General features: G+C 41.9%; 1 protein-coding gene across 1 annotated transcript in view; it reads right to left on the bottom strand.

The window, feature by feature from the left end:
• Nucleotides 1–27,019, bottom strand: part of LOC147031305 (uncharacterized) — a 114,859-nt gene that overhangs the window by 73,617 nt on the left and 14,223 nt on the right. Inside the window, exons 3-5 of the mRNA XM_085861471.1 lie at nucleotides 12,825–12,969; nucleotides 3,008–3,141; nucleotides 2,595–2,640 (exon numbers count right to left, since the gene is read on the bottom strand). The gene's annotated coding sequence lies outside the window, so the exon portion shown is untranslated. The remainder of the gene's footprint in view (nucleotides 1–2,594; nucleotides 2,641–3,007; nucleotides 3,142–12,824; nucleotides 12,970–27,019) is intronic.

Raw genomic sequence — 27,019 nt, 5'->3', positions numbered from 1 at the left:
TTGAAAGCAAACACAGAATTGGGGCATTCGGCCCTCTCATGAGGAGAGGCTTTGGAGCCATTTTGAGTAAGGGAAGGGAAGGAGGGGGAGCATACTCCTCCAGAGACAGACTTAACAAGATGTCACCAGGTTTGTTTTTTTTCAAGAGACAAGTTTGATAGTTCAATGTTGAGGTTGGACAGATGTTGTTTTCTGGTTCTACTGAGAGTGGGTACATTGTTGTTGTGGGCTTTCTGGAGTGATCTGAGGTTGGCTTTGGTCAGATATAACTTCCAGGAAGAAAAGGCAAGTTTGTTTGTTTTTTTGGGGGCTGGGGGGCAACTACCTCACTGCGTGATTCAATGTAACATGGGCAGGAGGAAGAGTATGATAACTGAAGACGAGATGGGATTAATTTGTGCATAAGATAGAGCAGGTTTCTGTGGAAGAATACACAGGCCACATTACATCAGGTATGGCAGACATAGAAGACCTATTCTAAAGTGAGATGGTAGTTTGCTGTCTTTGCCAACCAGCATGAGTGAACTGCCAGACTTGCTGGCACTGAGATGGCTCTCTGAGAATAGCCAGAGAGATGCTGACTCTCACATGAGATGCTGACTGATATGAAATGGATAATTAGTGAAGAGGAAGAGCAGGAGAAATTCGCAGGGAAGTTAGTCATCACCAATTCCAGAAGGGAGTATTTGCCATTGACAGCAATCCTGGACAGAAGGTTCACAGACTGCGTCAGGCCGATGGAGTTACAAAAGTTCTTTGCTGCAGTCTCATGGCTGGTGAAAGAGGTACCAACACCCAGCCAAATGGTATGGGGATGGTTGGAATCACCACTTATGCGGAAGAGAGAGTCGCAATGGGTGGTTAAAGTTGGTCCATGTTGGCTGAAAGAAAGATGTAAATGGATTTGTCACTGTTAGGAGGATGGTACAACATGCAAACAAACAAAAGGTGGTAGCAGAAGGAAAAAGGGGGCACTGTATAGCTGCTGTCACACTTCACCACACTTGAATGTTTGTTGTGTTCTGCTGCTGAGGAACTGGTGCTATCCTTGTAAACCGACTGACCTTATCGTGTTTTTCTCTTTTTGTGGAGTGGTAGTGTGAAGGCCACTGCACATTGAGCGATAGCACTTCTTTCTTTTCCTAGTTCTGTGGCAAGCGGTCCTGCAACGAGCTGTTCCTTGGCAAGCTGCCCCTCCTGCTTATTTTCCTGCCAGCTTTTGGACTCAATTATCATCAGTGTGTTATTGTAAGACTGAGACCCCCTTCCATGTAGGAACATTGTTCACAAACGAGTTGTAAGACCTATGAAAGAGAGTGATGCATGGAAGTTTGGAGCATGGTCGAGCAATCACAATTGGTCTGAGGTCATGTCTCCCGAGAACGTGAAAAACAAGAGCAAAGCGTTTTATCACATGCTCCATCAGGCGATCGACACCTACTTCCCACAACAAAGTGTTCACCAACATCGGCATGATAAACCATGAATAACGCCATTCATAAAGACCCTTGTACAAACTCGACAGCATGTTTTCCACCTCAATGAAAAATGTCCACGATGGAGATATTATCACAATAAGGTCGTCTGCGAAATGAAGGTAGCAAAGCAAAATTACTACACTTCCAAGGTAAAACATTTAAAACGTTCAAACCCAGGAGCATGGTATCGCGAGATTCATATAATGACTGCTTGTAGCAGTAACTCACATCGCACCATTGCAGTTGAGAATTTCAAGCAATCAGATCATCAATCTATTGCAGATGCAAAATGTTCTTACTTTGCAGCCATAGGAGGAGATTTACAACCGCTGAACATTTCCTTACTCCCAGCGTATTTGCCATCTCTTCCAATCTGTGAAGTCCAGCCATGGGAGGTCTGTCGAGAATTTGAGAAAATCGAATCTCGCAAAGCAAGCGGTCTTGCCAACACCTCTGCCAGACTTAACCACCAGTTCTCTTCTGAACTAGCCAAACTTCTAACGGACATAATTCATGTGTCATACAAGCATCAGACCATTCCAGCACATTGAAAAAGGGCATGTGTCATTCCTATTCCAAAATCGTCACCTACCACCATCGACAACTTGCATCCAGTTGCTCTAACTGCCCACTTCTCAAAAAATTGCAGAACACTTCATAACACAGCGAATGATGGAAGCAATGAAGCAGAACCTTGAACCCCAAACAGTTTGGAAACATTAAAGGGGTATCAGCTTCACATTGTCTGATTGATATTCTGCACACACTTCATGAACATGCACAAACACCAGGATCAATTTCGTCGATGATGTTTTCAGATTTCTCTAAAGATTTCAATAACATTGATCACATGATCGCTATTTCAAAGCTCCTACAAATGGGAGTTGATTCATCACTTCAGACAATGTAAAATACCATCATGAACAGTGTGTTAAGTAAGCTGACAGGGTCTCTGAATGGACACGCATTAATGCCGGAGTTCCCCAGGGAACAAAGTTGGGACCTGTTGTATTTCATGCCATGATCAATGATGCTGACAACAGCAAAATTGCCACAGGTATTCCCTGCTTCAAATATGTTGACAACCTTACATTTATTGAAAAGCGTAGTACTCACACTGAATCTTGTATGCCAGCTGTTCTTGAACAACTCCATAACTGGTCTGCAGAGGACAGAATGTGTCTTAGCCCCAAAAAGTGTGCGACTGTTGACATCTGTTTTGCTCGAAACAAACCACCCCCTTCTAACCTGTTGTGGAATGATGTAATGGAAAATCGTAATGTCATTAAACTGTTGGGTATCTTCATCCAGGAAGATTTTAAATGGATGTCCATGTCAAAAAGCTAACGGTCGTTTTCACATGATTCGGAAGTTAAAATACAATTCCCTCCCAAGTAATGATCTCGTAACCATTTTCACATCTTTTTTCACCCAATATTAGAATATGGACCTCCTGTGTGGTCGAGCAGAATCACAAAGCAGCAGTGCAATGCTGTTATATTTCTTCAGAAAAGGGCTTGCAGACTTACCCTTGGCCCAAAGTACTGGAGCTACTTGGATGCTTTATGCAATTGTGGTCTGGAGTCACTTGAGAAGAGACGTGAACAACTTTGTTGTTCTTTCACGAGATTGCTTCCAAATTCCAAACTTCACCACTTGTTATCTGCAGAGAGGTCTCATAGTGGCTTTCAGCTATGCAAGTCAAAACAATTGACTGGGTTAAAATGTAAAACCACAAGATTCAAGAACAGCTCAATGGTATTTCTTATCCGCACAATGAATAAATTGCAGCGATTGTTAAACTCTGAACTTTGATGTTGTGTGAATTGTGAAATTATTGCAAAATTGTTTTTTGTAGATGTAATTTTTATTCTGTTTTGGTATTCTATTTATTGCTATTTTATTGTGTTATTATATTTTAGTGGTCAAAATTATCAGTTGTAAAACTTACCTCAATTCGGCCTTTGTATTATTATTGATATATTTTTATATTGTTGCGGGCCGGCGGGGTCGGGTGAGAAGACCACGAGGTGGGGGAAGCTATGTCGATTTCCACCAGACTCCCTGGAATTGTAGGCCATCGGTCACGGATAATTCCGTGATGCGGTGGGTCGCTTAACCGACCGTGGATGCCAATAACTCAACCGCATGACCGAGGGTCCTCCCGTCTATGGAATCGGGTTACCCAATTAACAACGTGGTTTGATTAGCGGGGAACCACGCCCTCGGTACGCCTTATTCAAACCGAATCGGATCACTTCTCCGGATCGGATGCAGCCGAGCGACACTGCCAAAGACGTACTGGCTAGAAGGAACGGATCGTTGGGAATAAATACCCGGCTAAATTTAGATTCGAACCATGCTGGAACAATGAGAGAAAAGACAACTGCGAGCTGCGAACATTCCTAATGATAATTATTTATTAACAAGCAAGCGAGGAAAAGTATGTGGTACGACAAATATTTATTGGGTATGTAACGCAGGGAAAGAGTGGTCCTACAAATGGGAGTCCTGACCGAGTAATGAGTGTGAAGTTGGAAATTGAAGGGGTGATGATGAAGTTGAAAGCCTGGTGTTGGCGCAGTGGTTAGGGCAGTGGCTTGGGACCCAAGAGGTCCTGAGTTCAAGCCCCGTTGGGACACTGAATTAATATATGTATGTATATGTATATATATAATATGTATATGTGTATGTATATATATAATATGTATATGTGTATATATATATATATATATATATATATATATATATATATATATATATATATATATATATATATATATATATATATATATATATAAAACCAAGTAGAAAACACCAGGGGGTTGACTCAGCCTGCCATCCTTCCGAGGTCGGCGAAATGAGCACCAGTTGTGCTGGGCCCGATTTATGCCCCGGTTAGAATAGGTGTACCATATCCCTGTGTGTTGTAAGAGGCGACCAGGGTTGCGTCAGGAAGGGCATCCGGCGTAAAAACCTATGCCAAATCATTATGCGGACAACAAAACGAATTTCCATACCGGATCGGTCGAGGCCCGGGTTACCAACGACCGCCACCGGTACCGGTGGTCAGCAGGGTACCAGTGGAAATTGTGCTACTGCTGGGCGAAGAAGGAGACGGGGAAGGCGAGTCCAGAGGCAGTGGGAGAGGGGGAAGGGTAGAAGTGTGGAGGTGAGAGTTGGAACTCTGAATGTTGGGACGATGACTGGCAAAGGGCGAGAGTTGGCTGATATGATGGAGAGAAGAAAGGTGGACATACTGTGTGTACAAGAGACCAAGTGGATGGGGAGTAAGGCGAGGAGCATTGGAGGAGGTTTCAAACTGTTCTACCATGGTGTGGATGGGAGGAGAAATGGTGTCGGGATAATCCTGAAGGAAGATTATGTCAAGAGGGTATTGGAGGTGAGGAGAGTGTCTGACCGAGTGATGAGTGTGAAGTTGGAAATTGAAGGGGTGATGATGAATGTCATCAGTGCATATGCCCCACATATGGGGTATGAGCTGGAATACAAAGATTTCTGGAGTGAGTTAGATGAAGTGGTGGAGAGTGTATCCAAGGATGAAAGAGTGGTGATTGGAGCAGATTTCAATGGACATGTTGGGGAAGGGAATAAAGAGGATGAGGAGGTGATGGGGAGGTACGGTCTCAACAAGAGAAATGTGGAAGGGCAAATGGTGGTAGAGTTTGCAAAAAGAATGGAAATGGCAGTGGTAAATACGTATTTCAAGAAGAAGGAGGAACACAGCGTGACATACAAGAGTGGAGGAAAGTGCACACAGGTGGATTACATCTTAAGTAGGAGATGCAACCTGAAAGAGATTAGTGAGTGTAAGGTTGTGGCAGGGGAGAGTGTAGCTCGACAGCATCGATTGGTGGTCTGTAGGATGACTTTAGAGGTGAGGTTGAGGAAGAAAGTGAGGGCTGAACGAAGGACCAGATGGTGGAAGCTGAAGGAGGAAGACTGTTGCGTGAAATTTAGGGAGGAGGTGAGACAGGCGTTGGATGGTGGTAAAGATGGGTGGGATGATTGGGCAATGACAGCAGAAGTTGTGAGGGAGATAGCTAGGAAGGTACTTGGTGTGACATCTGGACAGAGGAAGGAAGATAAGGAGACTTGGTGGTGGAATGAGGAAGTGCAGGAAAGTATAAGGAAGAAGGGGTTGGCGAAAAAGAAGTGGGATAGTCAGAGAGATGAAGAAAGTAGGCAGGAGTACAAGGAGTGACGTCGAAAAGCAAAAAGAGAGGTGGCAAAGGCCAAGGAAAAGGCACATGACGAGCTGTATGAGAAGTTGGATACAAAAGAAGGGGAAAAGGATTTATACCGATTGGCAAGACAGAGGGACCGAGCTGGGAAGGATGTGCTGCAGGTTCGGGTGATAAAGGACGCAAATGGGAATGTGCTGACGAGCGAGGAGAGTGTGTTGAGAAGGTGGATGGAGTACTTTGAGGAGCTGATGAATGAAGAAAATGAGAGAGAGAGAAGGTTGGAAGAGGTGGAGATAGTGAATCTGGAAGTGGGGTGGATCAGTAAGGATGAAGTGAGGACTGCTATGAAGAAGATGAAAAGTGGAAAGGCGGTTGGCCCAGATGGTATACCAGTGGAGGCATGGAAGTGCTTAGGAGAGATGGCAGTGGGGTTGTTAACCAGATTGTTTAATAAAGTCTTGGAAAGTGAGAGGATGCCGGAGGAGTGGAGATTAAGTGTACTGGTTCCGATTTTCAAGAATAAGGGTGATGTGCAGAGCTGTGGAAATTACAGAGGGATAAAGTTGTTAAGCCACACCATGAAGTTGTGGGAAAGAGTAGTGGAATCTCGGTTGAGAGGAGAGGTAACGATCTGTGAGCAGCAATATGGGTTTATACCAGGAAAGAGCACCACTGATGCGATGTTTGCTTTGAGAATGTTGATGGAGAAGTATAGGGAAGGCCAGAAAGAGTTACATTGTGTGTTTGTGGATTTAGAGAAAGCTTATGATAGGGTGCCAAGAGAGGAGTTGTGGCATTGTATGAGGAAGTCAGGAGTGGTGGAGAAGTATGTGAGGATCGTGCAGGATATGTATGAGGACAGTGTGACAGCGGTGAGGTGTGCGGTAGGAATGACGGACCGGTTTAAGGTTAAAGTGGGATTGCACCAAGGATCGACTCTGAGCCCTTTCCTGTTTGCAATGGTGATGGACAGGTTGACGGACGAGATCAGACTGGAGTCTCCATGGACTATGATGTTCGCAGATGACATCATGATCTGTAGGGAGAGTAGGGAGCAGGCTGAATCGAGCCTTGAGAGGTGGAGGTACGCACTGGAGAGAAGGGGAATGATAGTCAGCAGGAGTAAGACAGAGTACATGTGCATAAATGAGAGGGAGGGTGGTGGTATGGTGCAGTTGCAAGGAGTTGAGGTGGGGAAGGTGGATTGGTTTAAATACTTGGGATCAACTGTTCAAAGTAACGGAGAGTGTGGGAGAGAAGTGAAAAAGAGAGTGCAGGCAGGATGGAGTGGGTGGAGAAGAGTTGCAGGAGTGATTTGTGACAGAAGGGTAGCTGCAAGAGTGAAGGGGAAAGTATATAAGACGGTAGTGAGACCAGCTATATTGTATGGTTTGGAGGCGGTGGCACTAACAAAAAGACAGGAAGCGGAGCTGGAGGTGGCAGAGTTAAAGATGCTGCGATTCTCGTTGGGAGTGACGAGGATTGATAGGATAAGAAATGAGTATATTAGAGGGATAGCGCAGGTAGGACGGTTTGGAGACAAAGTGAGAGAGGCGAGATTGATATGGTTTGGACATGTGCGCAGGAGGGAAACGGAGTATATCGGGAGAAGGATGTTGAAGATGGAGCCGCCAGGCAGGAGGAGAAGAGGAAGGCCAAAGAAGAGGTTCATGGATGTGGTGAGGGCGGACATGCGGGTGGTTGGAGTGTCAATGGAAGATGTGGAGGATAGAGCGAAATGGAGACGGTTGGTCCGCTGTGGCGACCCCTAACGGGAGCAAGCCGAAAGAGGAAGAAGAAGATGTAACGCAGGGAAAGAGGAGAGAGGTGTGGTACGACAATATTACAAGCAACTTACGAAAGCAGACACAGTGCAGACTTGACACGAGATTAATAACAGTTACAACAATAATGCACTTCGACAGACTTACTTAACAGAGAGGCACCAGCACACTCAGACACACACAGAAAAAGAAACCCCAATGGGAAGGGACTTTTGCAGCCAGGGAGGGAGGGGAGTTGAGGTTATGCTCTCGGTACTAGGGTTGGGCACACAACCATACTTTTTTTGAAAGTGTTTTTTATGGCCAAATTTCACGCTGATCACGAATCCGTTGAACTTTTTGACATAGGATGATGTCTTAGGTTGGTAAAATGCAAAAATTCAAAATGGCTGCCAAATTTACCCATTTTCAGGTAAAATTAGATAATTATGGCTTACTATGGCATGTGATATGCATTTCTTATGTTTTCAGGGTCGCTGATATCGCATATGAGGTCAAAACAGTGACACATGATGGCTGTATGGATTTATCGCTAAACATGGGTATTTTCGATGGAAAATACCCACTTTTCAATTTCAGAACGAATTTTGAATTGATTAATCAACTATATCCTTTGTTTTTGATGTTGTACGTTTTTCGTGTCGTTAGACGTTACAGATAATCAACAGTGATGTCTGCCGAGACTTCTCGTGTAAGAAGCATGGAGGTCCAGTGACTCCTATTTCCCTTGACTCTCTTGAGAGACTTAATGAATCACAACTACTCAAGGAAATAGGCTACCTGAGATCGACAGTGGCGCTTGATATACGCCAGAAGCGTAGAGTGAAATGTACAGATGGAACAAAAACTTTCACGTTTGAGAAATTCAGTGTAGACGAACTGAAAACATCTATCAGAAATGCTGTCAAACCAGAGGACAATGTTTCTGTCAATGTCGATATATTGCTGAAAAAAGTGCTTTGAATGTTGAAGAGATGTTGATGTGATGATTAAAGTAGTAGTTTATGGAAATTTGTGATTTCTTAATTTGATTCTTTGAAATTATGGTCACGCTCACATTTTTGTGCTGATTTTATCGCAATATGCATCGTGGGGCAGTCTGGTTGACCTGTACGAGTTTAAAAGTATCATTATCGATATCAGCGACCCTGAAAAAATAAGAAATGACATATTACATGCCCTAGTAAGCCATAATTATCAAATTTTACCTGAAAAGTGGGTAAATTTGGTGGCCATTTTCATTTTTTGCATTTTACCAACCTAAGACATCATCCTAGGTCAAAAATTTCAACGGATTTGTGATCAGCGTGAAAAATGGCCATAAAAAAACACTCCTTTCAACGGAACAACAGAGAAAAAGTCGATGTGTGCCCAACCCTATCGGTACCTTGGCGTTTTGGGGGAGGGGATGCTCTGTGGTGCGGTACCCGACAGTAGTCACATTGTCTCTGACCCAAGTCGCACGTGTGGAGCCTGTGTTCTGAAGGAGGAGCTTGAGTGGAGAAGAGCGGAGTCCAGAGTGCGAGGGTGGAGTAGCGGGCGGAGACTAGAAGCAGGAGGTGGTTCGTCGAGGCGAGACATGGGCGGAGACTGGAAGCAGGAGGCGGTTCATCAAGGCGAGACGTGGGCGGAGTCAATAAGCAGGAACACACCACGTGAAAACACCACTCCGAATCACACACCACACCACACCACCTAGACGGAGGAGCGTCTCCATCTTTTATAGAGCCCGAAGCTCGGGGGAGGCGATCATGCCGAATTTGATGTCATTGCCTGAATCGGGCGCTTTGATTGGCTCCAACCCCTTAAGTGGTCCACTAGCTTGGGCCGGGTTTCGGGTAGATGTTGGTGCAGCCCGCACACCTTACTGCTAAAGCGTACGTGACTCGCCGCACATGTCGGGTTTCTGGTGGACGTTGGTGCAGCTCGCCCACCTTGCTGCTAAAGCGTTCGTGACTGATTTATCCCAGGAAAGAAAAGAAGAGAAGAGTGGGAATGAAATGAAAGGGAAAATGATTTATTAACCCTATTGGACCATCGCAACGCACTCCCGGTTGTCCCACTAGATAAAGGGTCGGGGACTATCTACACATACAATAATGGGATAACTGTCTCGGGACACCTTTCTGTTGTATGCACGCGGTTTCGAGAACCGCAACAATATATTTGCAGCTGAAGTACTTCTAGGGGAGGGGGGGGGGGGTTGGAGGCAAAAGAGCAATACATGGACAGTGAGAAAGAGAGTTATTGATCTAAAGTGCAACTCCGCTATCAGGACGGGGTTGAAGCCTATAAAACCAGAGGAGACAATAGCCAAGGAGAGACACTAAGAAGTCAGGGATGTCCTATGGGAGGAAGGATTCTGTTAAACAGATGATGTCTGGTTTATCGGCAGCAGCCTGGATTGAAAGATGTCATGTTGCAGCGGAAGCCTCGGATATTTGAGGTCCACACAGTTAGGGACAGGGAAGGAGGCACTGTTGGCAGGGTACAGGAATGTGGAATGGGAGATACAATGTGGAAGGTAGAATGTGAGAGAGGGTACAGGAATGTGGAATGACTAGGAGAGGGGGCGGAGCAGGGGTCAGCTTGGAGAGGGTGGGGTGGGGGAGCCGAGAGGGAGTCAGGCGGGGGAAGCTGGAAGCCGAGAGAGGAAGGTCAATGGGGAAGTCGAGAAATGGTCGGGCAAGGGAGAAGAGGGAAGAAGTTTTGGGGAGGGGGAAGATGGGATGGAGTGGGGGGAGGGGGCATATGGGAGTGGGCAGGGTGAAGTGGAAGAAGGGAGAGGGCAGGGTGAAGAGGAAGCTGTAAGGGTGGATATGAAATGAAGCAATGCTGAAGAGGGGGACATAAAGAAGGGTTGGGATTGTGAGAATGTGGACATGGAGGAGATGACAAAGGTGGAGGGGGGAGAGGGGGGTGTATTGGCATGGAGGGGTTTGGCACCATTAATTGGCATGAAGAGGAGTTGATGGTTGTGTACAGGCAACCTCTACAAACTGAACTTCTCATGATTCCTAATTACGATATACGAAGACAGACATCAGAGGAGAGGTGAAATTAATGGTTGTTGAAGGCACAGAAGAAAGTAGTGCTGTAGGTATTTTGATGAACTGGAAGGAGGAACTGCATGACACAACTCAATGTGCTTAGACCCAGAATTTGGAACCCAAAGTATATCTGGAGTTTTGATAAAAGTGCTCAGGGTAGGGGTATACATGTCCTAAAATAATTGAAAACTACATGGTGAGCATCATCGTACTTACTGATAATAATTGGATGTCTCCAACTATAATCCTTGGAAGAAAATATTAAAATACATTATTTTTAACCTTGATAGGCTGTTATTATTGAATTAACGCGATGATGCTCTAACCTTGATTTGTATAATTTTTAAGGGTGAAGATGAGCCCGATATGTTTTCACATTGGTCATTGGTTAGAAGAAACCACGATGAAATTATTTTGAGAAAATAACGAAAAAAATGAACAAACATGCAATGAGATCAAATCAAAAATCTCGAAAACCAAATCGTATTTATGTTTGATACCACCATTTTAAATTATCATTGTTCAAACATTTCTCATTGTGACCTTGGTTCAAACAACAACACTATGTACTTTGCAATATTTCTTCCTCTCTCGATCGAGTGCCATACACTTTGTCCTTTCTGCATGGGCGTATTGAGCATCCTTTCTTCAGTGTTCTGCCTGCAAAGTTGCAAAGTGTTGTGGCCAGCCGGGAGGCGAGGGGAAGGAGGTACACATTGTTCTTCCAAGTATCAATACCATACAATAAGAATGCTGTACGCACAGTGTTATGAAGTTTCGACGACTTCATCTATGAAGGTCTTTCTTCAAACGTGAAATCTTTATTGCCTTCCCAGAGATTCTCTCATTCTACTCTGTGGAGACTTAAATTGCTGGGAGTCAGTCCTCAAACTACAGTCCATCTTATTGCAAATAGGGCCATTTACATTGCAGCTTCCCTTACACAATCTGTCACATTTCCTACTCACATCTCTCCAAGTCTTAATCATTCTTTATTTGATTTAGTCATGTTAAACCTCCCCGACAACCTGTCCTGCTACTCTGATCATGCTCTTGTGAAAGTATTTGTTTCCATTCAAGAAGCGGAACAGGAAGAAGAAGACGAATAAATATGAGAAATAAAACTTAAATTTAGATTGGTGTTCAGGTTTGAGGTGGTAGTGTCCTCAAATGCACTTGATTTGCACTTGATTTGCACTTGATTTGCACTTGGCTTTGAACATCCCATGAGTTGAAGTTTCTCTAAATTCAAAGAAGTGGCTAAATACATGCGATCAGATAGCTACGACTCAAGACAGCCAATATCATTGAGCTAGTGACTACAAACCAGACAACAATAAAAGTATATGGTGAATAACAACACATTTTTCAGCCTATACTCTTAGCAGTAGAATGTTGTCGAAGAACACGATGAACGCCAAGACGTTAGAGCACAATGAATAAAATCATCAGATTCCCCTTGCTTTTTCTCAGATGCAATTAATTACAGTAATGAATGCAATTACGATTAAAGTTTCAATAATTTCCAAAACTATGATACTACTACGACTACTACTACTATTATAACGGCTCCAATTAATTATACCTTGTTTGGGTTCGGCCGAGAGGGAAGTTTGGTCCAACATTTTAATGGACCGGCTGGCCAGGCAGGCTTCAATTATGACACAAAAAAGGATAAACAGTTGCAATCAATTGTTATGATAAAAATCAACTCCAGGTCTGCGTGGGCTTAAGGTATAATTTTGAATCTTTATCCAAATGTATTTTATTTAATTATGAAAGATGAGGTGAGGGGGGAAAGGGTCTGGACCCCATGGACCCTCTCACCATAACTGCCGGAGTAGAGTGTTATCATGACAGTACGAGTTGTTTCGATCATGTTTCATCTGCATGGCTCATTGTGCAAACACAAAGAAACGAATATATATTTTTAATTTAAATTCTGGTGCTAAAACCAAAGTACAGTGCACAAAAGTACCGTTTTAAGTGCAGTACACACAGATGATGCCTGCAATATTTGATTCAGACATGATCTGCAGGCCTGACAAACCATCAAATGGACTATAAAAGGCATTTTTATAAAATTAATTGCGCCTGCTCGAAGAACCTTGGTGCATCTGTGCCCAATCGGATCTCTCACCACAGTGAAACAAGATATGGGTCATGCAAAGCATCAGCTTCCTGCCATAGCCTAAAGCAATGATGGTCCCTATAGCCAATACTGTTATCAGATTACACGTGCGCAGATGGTGAGTGCAAGCAGAATGGATTGATATAATAGGACTAGTAAGTGGAACAACTCACCAAAAGGCTTGCCTGTATGGTATTCGCATCTTGTTTCACCAGCGAGCCACTGCACCGGTGTTACATATTCACATCATACTCTGTGACATGTGAAGGTCACCAAAAAAAGGATTTACAGCAAAGCTTTTGTGTGTTTGGAACTCTTCTGCAACAACAAAGTTTTCCACTCCAATCAAAGTGTGTTTGATGCAATTTCCTGTATTATTCAACCAGCAGAAAAAAAAAAATGGTTAAACACACTCATGATAACTGGAGATGAGAACTTTATGTCCTACTCTGTTCAGGAAAACAATTTAATTAAAAGGAGGGACATTCAATGACAGGTACACACGTCATGTTATCAGAAGCCTAGTTTTATCACCATATTCATTCAGCATGCCATTCTGTCAAAAAATACTCATCAGTTCAGCTCCAGCATCGAGGAAGGACAAATCTAATATTAGAAAACAATGTTGCCATTTTAAATGATATGCAAATTGTTCCACTAATTGTGACACTATTTATTGCACTTTATCAAAAAGATGTACAAAACGTGACAAGTCAGACTTTATTAGAAAATAAATGAAAGCAGCAGCAGCAGCAGCAGCACAGAGCAGATAATCTGATAGATAGATAGATAGTTTACCCCCTTTTTGGGCAAAAACATTGAGGCTCATGGAGGAGCAAGGTGACACAGTGAAAACTAGGACACTCGGTAGAGCACATACCTCCGCCACGTAATGCCTGATCCACAAGAACATATCGGGTCCAATACATTTTTGAGATATCGTGCTATATATTGTTTTTGGCCCTCTCTCTCAATGGTGAAGAATCACTTTAAAAATTATCATATCCAGATCTGGATTCGGAGCTTCACCAAAATCGAATCAATTAGTTGTGGTCACACACCCAAACTGTCCACCAAGTTTAATCTGAATCCATCCACAACATTTTGAGATGTCCTGCACACAGATAGACAGACAAACAAACAGAAAGAGAGGGGTGAAAACATAACCTCCTTCACCATCAGTGGAAGAGGTAAAAACAATGTACATGGAAGCAGTTGGGTCACAGACACAAGCAAGGGAAATAACGGAAAGTAAAATAGGAGAGAGAAAGGAAGGAAACAAACTATCCCACAAGGAAAAGGGTTGGGTTCATGGTTATAGAAAAGATCATGGGAAGCACCACTGCCTTGAAGTCCTGGAGAGAAGAGTGGGATTCCAGAGTATATTACTGGAAGAATGCATGTATCATACAAGAAAGAGCTTGTGAGGGTCAGAGGACTGAGAGACCAGAGGTAATAGTCCATGAGCCAGAACAGATTTGACTACAAAATGGAGGGACTACAAGTCACAATGATTTTTAGTTACTTTGATACCTAAACTGCATGCAATGATGTGATGGACATCTGGACATCCCTGATTCTTACCTAAATATCATTATGGCCGCCATCTTTGAAAATTATTATTGGGTTATAAAGTTTTTCAAAGGAACGAATATTGGGCTGCAGCTCATGATTGGGTGATGCTAGGGATATTTACCAATAATTTAAAGTTGTTGAAAATGACATTTACTTATGGTGGTGTATTTATATTTGATATTTGTAATATAAATTTTGAAATATTGGCAATATTAAAGTAAAAAACACAAGTTTGTTTTTAAAAAAAAAAATTGCATTTATTTTATAAAGTTCAGCATGATTTTGAATACTTTAGCAGAATGACAAAAACAAATGCTTTCACAGCTTGATAAATGAATGAAAGAAAATAATCACATGTTCTTAAATTACTTATCATGTACAATATTGGGACGATTTAAAGTGGCCACCAGATTCTGTGCGATTTTGTTCAGACATGATGTTGGGCTGTAACTCAAAATCTATAAAATAAAAGTTTTATAGAATGACATTGTGCAAATGTTAGTGCATTGTTTGACTGTCAACAACAACAAAAAAGTCATACACATCGTAATACGACTCCAACATTGAGTGATAATAACCAATTGACATTAATTTTGGTATTCATAACATCCCCCGTGCCCCCCTTTTACTCATCACAAGATTCTTCAGAGTCCTGTTCTAGCTCTTCGTCATCATCAGCCGTATAACAAACAGGTCGTTAGCTTGCATGCAGATGAACATTTCAAACCATTATGGATGTAGGTGCATTTAGATGGTTGACACACTCAAGGACACTTGCATAAAAGTCGTCCAAGGACAACTCTTGGGGCTGGTGAACCTGTCATCCATCTTGCTACCAGATCTCCTCCTTCATTTGTTGTCCAACCATGTCCATCAGTGGGGTCTAGAATGATGGGCGAATTCCCAAAGCTTCACTTCTTGGTGGCAGCCTGAAAGTTAATGATCGAAGAGTGTGCTGCAGTTGAGTATCTTCACATGGTGGAAGATGTCCAGATTGAATGTCTTCTCCTCTGCTATAGAACATTTGATACCGCAACTCATTAAGATATTTCACTTTTGTATTTCTGCAGTCTCGCTGGAAGTGTATTCTTGTGTGTTGTTGAACACTTCTGTGTAACAGCTTCTGTACCAAGAGATGAAAAACATTTCGCGAACTTCTCATCTTACCGAAGGATTTTGAGGGCTTTCAGCTTTCCCTGATCTGCCAATGCACTTACAGGATCACACCTCATTCATGGATGAAGTCCTAACAGCGCAGTACAAACATCATCTCCTCGGTCGCAGCTAACGTGGTGATATCAACCAGTCTCACAAGAGTTTTTGTGCCACACCTAATGAAGATTCAGCTGTTCATCTTTCGGTTTAGGCCTACAGAAATGATGAACACATCTGTATCATCTGAAATGCAGATAATATTTGAATATTTTTCAGCAGCACGTCTTGCGTGCAACACTTTCCGTGTGTAAGCTTCCCCTTGGTTTTAAGTTAGAGGTGCAATTTGTGTACGTTCATCGTGGGTAAGTTTGAAACAATGGTCACCACACATCATGAACATTGTTTTAGTTCCCAAAAGCTTTCTCATACTTTCATTTTTTCAACTGGCTGCAAGAAAATTTGTTAACGTGTTCTTGCTGTTTGTGCACATCAGCAGTTAGACTGTCAAAAATTGAACGAGGCTTTTGGGTAATGAGGTATATGTTTGGTTTAGATGTTGAGGATGTGGTGGCCAGAACTTTTCATGAATTGAATGTTTAATTTGGTCGTGCAAGAACAAGGCCGCCTCATGAACTCTGCTGGTGATGGTTTGATGATCTTCAGATGCACTAATTTTTTTCTTCAAAAGTATATTTTCAGTTGCGACTGATTCATTTGACAGGTTATCTGGTGTAACGGACACTCAGCGATCCACCGTGAAGAGAGTCTCCAAGTTCTGATTCAAGGTTTCGAGGTAAATTATTTTTGTTGCATCATTGACCTGGCATATTCTGTTTAAATTCAGAAATTTTATAATTTGATCAGTGAATTATTTTCACAAAAAAAACAGTTCACAACAGATATTGTCATGTCGCATATTGAGTGCAGCTTTTTCCTCTTTTGCATACTGGTCTTCTACTTCATCACACTTTGAAGATGATTTATCCAGCACTTGTTCGGTGTAGTTTCTGTACCATGATGTGTGGTAATGTGCTTCCGCTGCGACGATATCTCCTGAAGTCAAACTCATAAGTCTTTCATCTAAGCATTCAAGGTCAGCTTTGAGTTCTACTGCTGGTTTCGAAGCTTCCTGATGACTTGTTCCTTTGAAAAACTTTGGAACTTTCTGATGGAATATGTACATTTTGTCATATACTATGGACTGTGCAGAATCCCTTTCCATATGAGATCTTGTGGATGCGTCGACATTGTTGTGAGTTTCCTGAACTTTGTTCTTTTTCAAGCCTGGTCATTGTTTTTTTCTGAGTGAAATTTGATCTACACTTTCTGTGATAATATACGTTTGAAAAATCATTTGGAATGTTCTCATGTGAAAGTTGGTTAATTGGTTCACATTTTCATGTCTCGTCCAGTACTGTTTAGAGTCCATGAGCCAAGCTTTGAAATTTTGGATTTGACTACCAAATGGAGAGACAAAGTATAAACAGCCTTGCTTACTTAAAGTAAATAGGTATATTGGCTTAGTTACACGACTCATTATTTCTTTAAATTATCAGATTTCACAACAGATTTCGACACTTATTTAGTCCGGACGGTATCTGATCCTCAAAACCGAAATAATATTTCGATGATATACTTTAATTAGTCCGTGAGAGTAGATCGTGGAAAATCTTATCATTTTATGCATGAAATCGCTCAAAGCTCCTCATTGGAAAACTTATAGTACTTTAAAAAGCGATGTCCACAGCAATTCTTAGCTATGATGAACAGGCATTCGATATGAGGGAAGAAAGTGAAAAAAAAAAACTTTATCGTCAAGAAATTGTTGCGGCCTGTTCCAAGTCAAGGCATGGTTTAGCAGAGCAAAACACATGGTGGCTTCAAACCCCAGTGAGGTGACCCAGGAAATGCCTTAAGACCCCAGAGAGCGAGGTGGCCGAGGATCGCCTGATGAAGGATGTTATTAAATAAGGCCGTTAATTATCTTCAAAAGGTTGCTTTAATTAACCAAAACACCCAATTTTCACATTGCACTTCCTTGGAGTTTTATTCGAATGCATGCAAAGTTTCAGGCTCCTAGGTTTTATGGCTTTGGACTTATGGAGGAGACACACACACTGACACACACACTGACACACACACTGACACACACACACACACACACACACACACACACACACACACACACACACACACACACACACACACACACACACACACACACCCAAACACTGCATTTTATAAGTATATGTTCGGGTGTGAGTTGTCTCGGCACCTACACCTTGCAGACACTTTGTGGAACCCCAGCACATTGTGAATAATACGGTGTGCTGAACCATGGCTAATGTTCAATTCAGAGACCACGTCATCCAGCGTAATGTGACGGTTTTCCCTTAGCATGCGCTCAACTCCTGCAGCCATTTCTGGTGTGTCGGCTGTGTGAGGCTGGGCCGAGTGAGCAGCGTATGCCACACTGGACACTCCACTTTTTAACTTCCTGTCCCAGTACACCTGCTGCAGCAACAAACATGCATCACCATATTGCATTTTCATGCTGCAATTGATTTCACTGGGATTCACATCCTCACTTCCCAAGAAACAGATGACAGAATGCTGCTCCTTCCTGGTGCATGCTTCTAAGGTAACCGCCTTGGATAAGTGTCCACCCTGCTGAGTTAGTACATGGTGGAAGCACCTTTGACAGCAATTACAGCTGCAATTATGTTGGGATCTGTCTCCAACAATTTTGCACACCTTGATTGGGCAATATTTGTCCATTCTTCTGCACAAAACTGTTCAAGCTCAGTCAAGTTGCGTGGGGAGCATTGATGGACAGCAATCTTCAAGTCATGCCACAGATTTTCGATTGGATATAGGTCAGGGCTCTGACTGGGCCACTCAAGGACATTTATCTTTTTGTTCCTTAGCCACTCCAATGTAGCCTTGGCTGTGTGCTTCGGGTCATCGTCATGCTGAAAGGTGAACTTCCGTCCCAATTTCAGCTTTCTTGCAGAGGGCAGCAGGTTTTCCTTTAGGGGTTTTCTGTATTTTGCGCCATCGATTTTCCCTTCGACCCTGACCAGTGCCTCAGTCCTTGCTGATGAGAAATATCCCCATAACATTATGCGCCGCCACCATGCTTCATAGTAGGGATGGTGTTCTCTGGGTGATAATTTGCTGTGCTTGGTTTGTGCGAAACGTAATGTTTTGCATTTAGGCCAAAAGTTCAATCTTGGTTTTGTTAGACCACAAAATGTTTTGCCACATGTCTTCAGAATCTCTGGAGTGTGTTTTTACATACCTCAAACGGGACTCAAGGTGAGATTTTTTGAGTAATGGCTTCCTTCTTGCCTCCCTACTGCATAGGCCAGACTTGTGGAGCGCTTCGGATATTGTTATCGCATGCACACAGTGACCAGTCTACCATAAAGGCATGAAGCTCTTTCAAAGTTGCCATTGGCCTCTTGGGGACTTCTCTGGTCAGTCTCCTCCTTGCTTGATCATCCAGTTTAGAGGGACGGCCTGATCTCGGCAGGGTCTTGGTGGTACCATACGCCTTCCACTTCTTAATGATTGTCTTGACTGTACTCCAAGGGATAGTCAAGGCCTTTGAAATATTTTTACATCCATCCCCTGATCTGTGCCTTTCCACAACTTTATCCCGGAGGCCTTTTGAAAGCTCCTTGGTTTCATGATTGAGTCTTTACTGAGAAATGCACTAGCCAGCAGAGGAAACCTAAAGGAACAGCTGATTTTATTCTGAAATAATCAGAATCATGACAATTTAACACAGGCGAAGCCCACGCTGTGGTGGGCAAGTCAGCAGACAAGTCTGCTTCAGAGTGCGAAGTTGAGCTTGCGCTGGGGTGCGAGGTTGAGCCTGAGTAGGTGTTCGAGGTCAAACCTGCACAGATGAGCAGGGCTGCATCTGCCAAAGTGTGCGAGCTGGTGTTGGTATGGGCCGCATCAGGACCCAGGGTTGGACCCCTTGATGTTCGGCTCGTTACCCAGAGTCGTAGACTTGCTGCCCTTGGGGTGTGTATTTACATCTGTGGGTTAGGGGTTAGAAATGAAGTCAGTTCCTTTGGAAAAAGAATAGGCCAATGGGGGACGGTGTCAGCAAAAATCTGTTGACTTTTTTTAATTTCCATATAGGTGCAGAAAATCACGAGCAGTTGGCCACTCGTCATAGTTAGACAAGGACAACAGCAGGATGTTCAAGGCCAGCAGCAGCTGCAGGGCAGGGCAATAAGACCCAAGAGTCATTGGCTGCAGCTGAAATTGGGCACCCAATGCCAGGAAATTTATATCAAGACAACCTTGGAGGGACTTGGTTCCCAGGCTGGATTCTGATGAAGGGGAGTTTTAACCACCTTCTGCCCAGTGTAGCCAGCCTCGGGGAAAATTACCAACCTGGGAGATTGGGATGTGCTCAGTAGCCAGTTGTTTGGTGTACAGTATATTTTGATGAATATAACGATGGTAATGTCGGTGAACTGACTTTTGATCCTCCCTCTACGCATGCAATTTGCAAACATATATATATATATATATATATATATATATATATATATATATATATATATATATATATATATATATATATATATATCTCTGCCACTTTTGCTCCAACCAATACATAACACCAGAAATGTCAGTTTCTCATTTGTGCCTCCAGAAGGTTGCATACAAATGCCAGCCAACCTTCAGATGATAAAATTAATCTTGCAGTTTGTCTACCTGACCTTATTTTTTTGGAACTAATTTTTACTTTGTGTGACCAGTAACCCTTTCGCTCTATCTAAAATCAAGTTTCCTTTATTATACAGTATTAATGCCTTTTATCTGTCCTATAAAAAGATCCACCACAAGTACCTTGCCCAGGGCACCTTGAGATGCTTACTGAAAGACAATCCACAAAGCAATTATAAACAAGAAAAGGAATTATAATTAGTACCTTTACAATCCAAGGCAGTGCAAGCCATGAGAATGTTTCCTTATGGCAGATTTTAGGAATGTATGTCGGTGTTGTATTAAACATGTTGAGACAAAGTGTCCCAAGGCGTAATTTTTCTTTTGTACAGTTGTCACCATTTATTTATTATCTAATATGTACAGAGAAGCAGTGAGCATATCTAATCTACAGCATTCTTCCAGTGAACTAAAAGAAAAACCATATCTGGTCTTGAAGATGTTAGACTTATTTGGGGTACTCGATAACATTTAGCTGTTAAGTGAAAATGGAATAGATTTAATTTTTTCCCCTACACCAACACAGAACAAAATGGTGTAATTGCAGTGATCTTACCCAATGTCTTCTTAAATAGATGCCTTTGGTTGAATTTTCCAAACACCTGAATTCAACGATGTCCAAAACCTGTAATCAATACTCTCGTGACGTCTCTGTCGCTTTTCAGCTTCCTCTACCATCACTGCATTCTCGACCTTGCTGAGCTCCAAAGAGTAATGATTGAAAGCGGTGACAAACAAAAGTTTGCAGGCCATGATTTTGAGCATTTTCTATGGAATGAAAAAGTCTGGTGTTGGCTTCATGGTTTAGGTGGCTGGCTTAAGATCTTAGGGTCTTGCAACAAAGCCAACGCATCAGTATGGTATGACTGGGAAATCCCCAGACAATTCAGGGCAGACTCATTCCCAGGGAACCACGATCCTCGTGCCCCCACCATGAATCCGAACACCTGGACATCTTTACCCATCGCCACAAATGATCTGCGCAGCTCTGCGTACTAAACGTTGAAATAACACCAGGTGGGTTGACTCAGCTTGTCATCCTTCTGAGGAAGGGAAAATGAGTACCAGCTTACTGGTAACTGGGGCACTGCATCAGCATGACAGCCACACTTCCAGAAATAATGCAACCAAGCTGCATCCACAGGTAGCATTCAAAACACCAACATGGAATGAAAGTATGTACTGTATCTAACAACATGCACAAAAGATTAATATTTAAGAGTGTTGGTTGAAATGAAAAATGGCTCAATGCATGGCCTGATTAGAAAGTTTTGAATTGGTGCTTCACATGAGGGAGGATGTTGCATCACAAAGTGTGTTGCGCCCCTCAAATTGGTGCGCCATCTGCTATAATTCGTCGAAATTACAAATTCTGCCAGTCGTTTCTTGAAAGACGTGTCAAACTTCCATCTTTACAAACCCCACAACAAGCTGGGATTCACTGGAGCTGCTAAAGCAGCCTTCAATGGAAACAGGTGAAAGTAATACTGAAATGCTTGTACTAATAGGAAATGTATTAAAATGTTGAGTGGGACTTCTTTGAGAAATGCTAAAACCCAAGAGAATACACTGTATATAGCCAATTGCTTTAGAAACAGTCATGAGGACAAAGAAAAATGTGATCGCTTGTATGCTGCTGTGGTTAAAAGTTAAAACCTCCACCACCCACTTTCATCATAAGATATGGGATTAAGCTTTGCCACCACATAACCCTGAACCAAGCATAATGTATTGGCTCATCAGTGTATATATATATATATATATATATATATATATATATATATATATATATATATATATATATATATATATATATATATATATATATATATATATATATATATATATATATATATATACATACATACAGAGTGAGTCAGAAGTAGCGCCCAATTTCTGTCAGTTGATTGTTTGTTTGCCATTTGTATTACAGTGTACAAGAAGATAGAAATAAATCAATGATATGTTTATCTAACCATTTATTCAAGAAAAAATTATTAGGAACTGTACCAAGTTGTTTTACTTGCAATTTTCAAAGTGCCCTCCCTCGTGATCGATGCACAATTGCAGCCGAGCAGGCACAGAGTGGCACACACGTCTGCAGAGTTCGACATCAATTTCCTCAAACTTTGCAGTGATTTGAGCCTTCAATTCCTGAATGGTACGAGGCTTTTCACTATAAACAAGGTCTTTCATGAGCCCCCAAAGAAAGAAATCTGGAGGTGTAAGGTCTGGGGAGCGTGTCGGCCACTCGATCGGACCACGGTGGCCGATCCAATTTCTAGGAAAGTTTACATCAAGCCACTGATGAACATAACGTCCATAATGAGGTGGAGCTCCATCATGCTGGAAATAACAGTCCTGATCTTGTACCCTGGGCCAAAAGAAGGGTTTCAGCATATCCAGGTAAATTTCTGCAGTGACAGATCCCTCAAAGAAAAAGGGTCCAATTATTATTCCTCATGGAGATATGGCTGCCCAAACTGTCACTCCAGGTAAATTTTCCTCCTTCTCAACTGTCACTCTTCACTTGGTTTATTCGCAGCCCAGTAGACACAATTATGTCTGTTAATTGTGCCATTAAGCTTATAACATGCCTCATCTGACCACCAGTGGCTACCGACCCTGTTGCTTCAAATTTCTCGACAATAAATCGTATGTTTCTTCCCTGAGGTGGGTTAATATCGAATTCCTGTGCCAAACAGCATGCCGCCATCGTTGGTTGTTCATTACATTTGTAGTAATGTTTCATGACTGCAATGCGTTGATTCATTGAAAGGTAATTCATGGTTCAATTTGGTGCAAATTCAGTAACTTTCCAAACTTGCAGCAATAACCTGCAAAACAAAATCAAAAATAAATAAATTACGAAAATTAATAATCTACAAGACAATTATTAACAACATGACTTCCCAGAAAGAATCTGACAGCCGAAAAAACAGTAATTGGGCGATACTTTTGACTCACACTGTATGTATATATATATATATATATATATATATATATATATATATATATATATATATACATATATATATATATATATATATATATATATATATATACATATATATATATATATATACATATATATATATATATATATATATATATACATATATATATATATATATATATATATATATATATATATATATACATATATATATATATATATATATACATATATATATATATATATACATATATATATATATATATATATATATATATATACATATATATATAGATATATATATATATATATATATATATATATATATACATATATATATATATATATATATATATATATATATATATATACATATATATATATACATATATATATATATATATATACATATATATATATACATATATATATATATACATATATATACATATATATATATATATATATATACATATATATATATATATATATATATATATATATATATATACATATATATATATATATATATACATATATATATATATACATATATATATATACATATATATATATATATATATATATATATATATATACATATATATACATATATATATATACATATATATATATACATATATATATATATATATATATATATATATATATATATATATATATATATATATATATATATATATATATACATATATATATATATATATATATATATATATATATATATATATATACATATATATATATATACATATATATATATACATATATATATATATATATATATATATATATATATATATATATACATATATATATATATATATATATATATATATATATATATATATATATATATATATATATATATATACATATATATATATATATATATATATATATATATATATATACATATATATATATACATATATATATATATATATATATATATATATACATATATATATACATGTATATATATATATATATATATATATATATATATATATATATATATATATATAGTTGCGGGCAGGGGTCCGGTGGCGTGAACGACCACAAGGTGGGGGAAGTTACGTCGTCTCCCACCAGACTCCCGGAATTGTAGGCCGTCGCTCACGGCTAATTCTGTGACGCGCCGGGTCGCTTAACCGACCGTGAACGCCAATACCTCAATCGCGTAGCGTAGGGTCTTCCTGCCAGGAGTATTCAGTTTACCTAATTAACCACGCGGTTTCGACGACCGGGGAACCACGCCCTCGGTACGACTTGCCCGAACCGGATCACTCGACCAACTACAATAGAGTACCAACGACCAACTCCGGATCGGATGCAGCCGAGCAGAACTGCCAAGGACGTACCGGCTAGAATGAACAGATTATCAGCGATAAAGACCCGGCTAAACTTAGATCCAAACCATGCTGGACCAATGAAGGAAAAGACAAAAATGAACTGGGAACATTTCTGCAATAATATATTTACACTAAGCGAAGAAATTCATGTGGTACAGGAACAGGTTTATTGGCATGTTATGCAGGGGACAGAAGAGAGATGTAGTGCGACAATTTTACATCAACTTACAAAAGAGGACACAGAGCAGACTTGTCACGAGAATAATACAGGCAATATTTGGGTGATCAAATAACTTAAACAGTTTTTACTTAATGGACAGGTGCCACACACTCAGACACACACTTGGACAAAATAAACCCAGTTGAATGGCAAAGGACATTTGCAGCCAGGGACGGAGGGAGCTGAGGTCACAGTTCTTTTGGTACCTGAATGTTCTGAGGGAAGGGATGCTCCGTGGTGCAGCACCCACCAGAGGTCGTGCAGTTCGGCCCACAGCCAAGGAGTCCAAGGTAGAACGGGGCAGCAGACAGGACCCAACGAAAGACCCGGTCAAGGTCGGGTGTACTCGGACCAGCACAAGAGACGGGCCGTCGAGGCGAGACGTGGGCAGGCACTCCGTGATCACGACCTTCCTTCTTCAACCAACAACCAAGGGACCAACTCAACCGCCAAACTCAAGACTCCACCACAGAACTCCAGGACTCCAAAGAACTCAACCACTCATCTAAAGACCTTCCTTCTTTCTTTGCAACCAGCCATCGAACCCACCGAACTCTCTCACTCTACTCTGAGGATGGTGTCGTAATTTATATATCCCCAAGGTCGGGGAGGGGCCTTGGTGAAGCTAACATCACCGTCCACCCTGATTGGACAGGACCTTCATGGGGTCCGCCCTTTCTGGGCGGGTATCAGCTAGGCCGGGAAAGCCCGCCCACTCCATGCGTGTTTGAGCAAGGTGGACGGTGGTACAACCAAGATTGAATTGGAACATTTGGGGAAGCCATAAAGGAACTGCGTACGTGAAGATTCTGCCTCGGAAAAACGAGGCTCTGGGCTCTGGAGACGCAGGTGGACAGTGGACCGTGATGGAGGGGATATAAAGATTTATTAATCTAACTAAAAAAACATCGCAACGCAACCCCTTTTGTTTTCCCATGACACACGAGGAGGGGTTCTATCTGCACATATACTTCATGGCATAACTACCTTCGGGACAACTGCATGTTTGTATGCATACAGTTCCTAGAGTGAGATCCTAGAGTAATCATGTCAGGTCAGGTTCGATCTGTGACCTGCTACAGGTACCATGTAAACCTGTACTAACCTGTTCCATGGTCGGGTTGTCGGCGACTAAACCGTCTCCCCCACCAGGTTTTCTGGTGAGGAGGGTGTTTGGATATGGACACCCAGCAGGATTAAAAACAAAACCTGTCAAAGGGCGGAGGAGCTCATTGTGAGCCAACGTCCATCCATATCTCGTGCCCAACTGTGTCTGCGGACGTCCTCCTGCAGTTGGGTTACTTTTTATGAGGAGGTTGGTGGCAGGATTTGCACTCCAGCCACCGTAAAACCCTTCATTCCGCAAAACCCAAAAACGCAAAAAATTCTGAAAACCCACTCCGTGGGAGTACCTCCTGTGCAGCTTCCCTTCGCAGGGCAGCTCACCGGATGACGGGATTGGGGCAAAGCCTTCGGGACCCCCAATATTTGATGATAGGAGGGAAACCACGGGGTAACATCCCTGGGTCAGATTGCGGGAGAGTGTGTCGGAGTGGTGCTGAGGTGTCGTCCACCAGACGGCGGTCTCCTTGGGTTAACCTGAGGCGGTCCCTTCGGGTGGGTGCCTGGAATGTCCTATCCCTAAGAGAGGATGATCACCTGTCTCTGTTATCATCTGAGCTCAAGCGTTTGGACATCGGGATTGCAGCTCACTCTGAGGTTCGGAGACCGGATTGCGGCGAGATAATGGTGGGTGGTTACACCTACTATTGGTCTGGTCGCTCTGATGGTTACCATACCCAAGGAGTTGCTGTAGCTGTGTCCAATAAGCTGACCCCAATGACAATTGAGGTAACACCGGTCAACGAGCATATTATGAGATTAAGGATTCATCACTCCTTAGGTGTCATTTCCCTGGTCTCTGTTTATGCTCCGACTGAGGCGAGTGATCTCACCATGAAGGATGCATTCTACGCCACGCTCGAGTCTGTGGTTGATCAGTGCCCCAGACGAGATACACTTCTTGTCTTGGGGGATTTCAATACATCGACTGGAACTGATAGGGATGGTTATGAGACATGTGTTGGTCCCCATGGGTCAGGAACTATGAACCAGAACAGCACTAAGTTCCTTGACTTTGCAAGAAGTCATGGACTTAGGGTGGCTGGTTCATGGTTTCAGCGCCCACAAGCTCATCGCTGGACTTGGTATTCCAACGCTGGCGGTGTGGCAAAGGAGATTGACCATGTCCTCATCGACAGTTGTTGGAGGATGCTCCAGAACTGCAGGGTCTACCGGAGTGCTCAGTTCCTCAATACTGACCACAGGCTTGTT

This window comes from Eptatretus burgeri, chromosome 2, assembly GCF_056783735.1.
Source record: "Eptatretus burgeri isolate ZD-2024b chromosome 2, Ebu_testis_v1, whole genome shotgun sequence".
Lineage (NCBI taxonomy): Eukaryota > Metazoa > Chordata > Myxini > Myxiniformes > Myxinidae > Eptatretus > Eptatretus burgeri.
The sequence above is the reverse complement of the archived record's forward strand: the minus strand, read 5'-3'. Positions and strand labels throughout refer to the sequence as shown.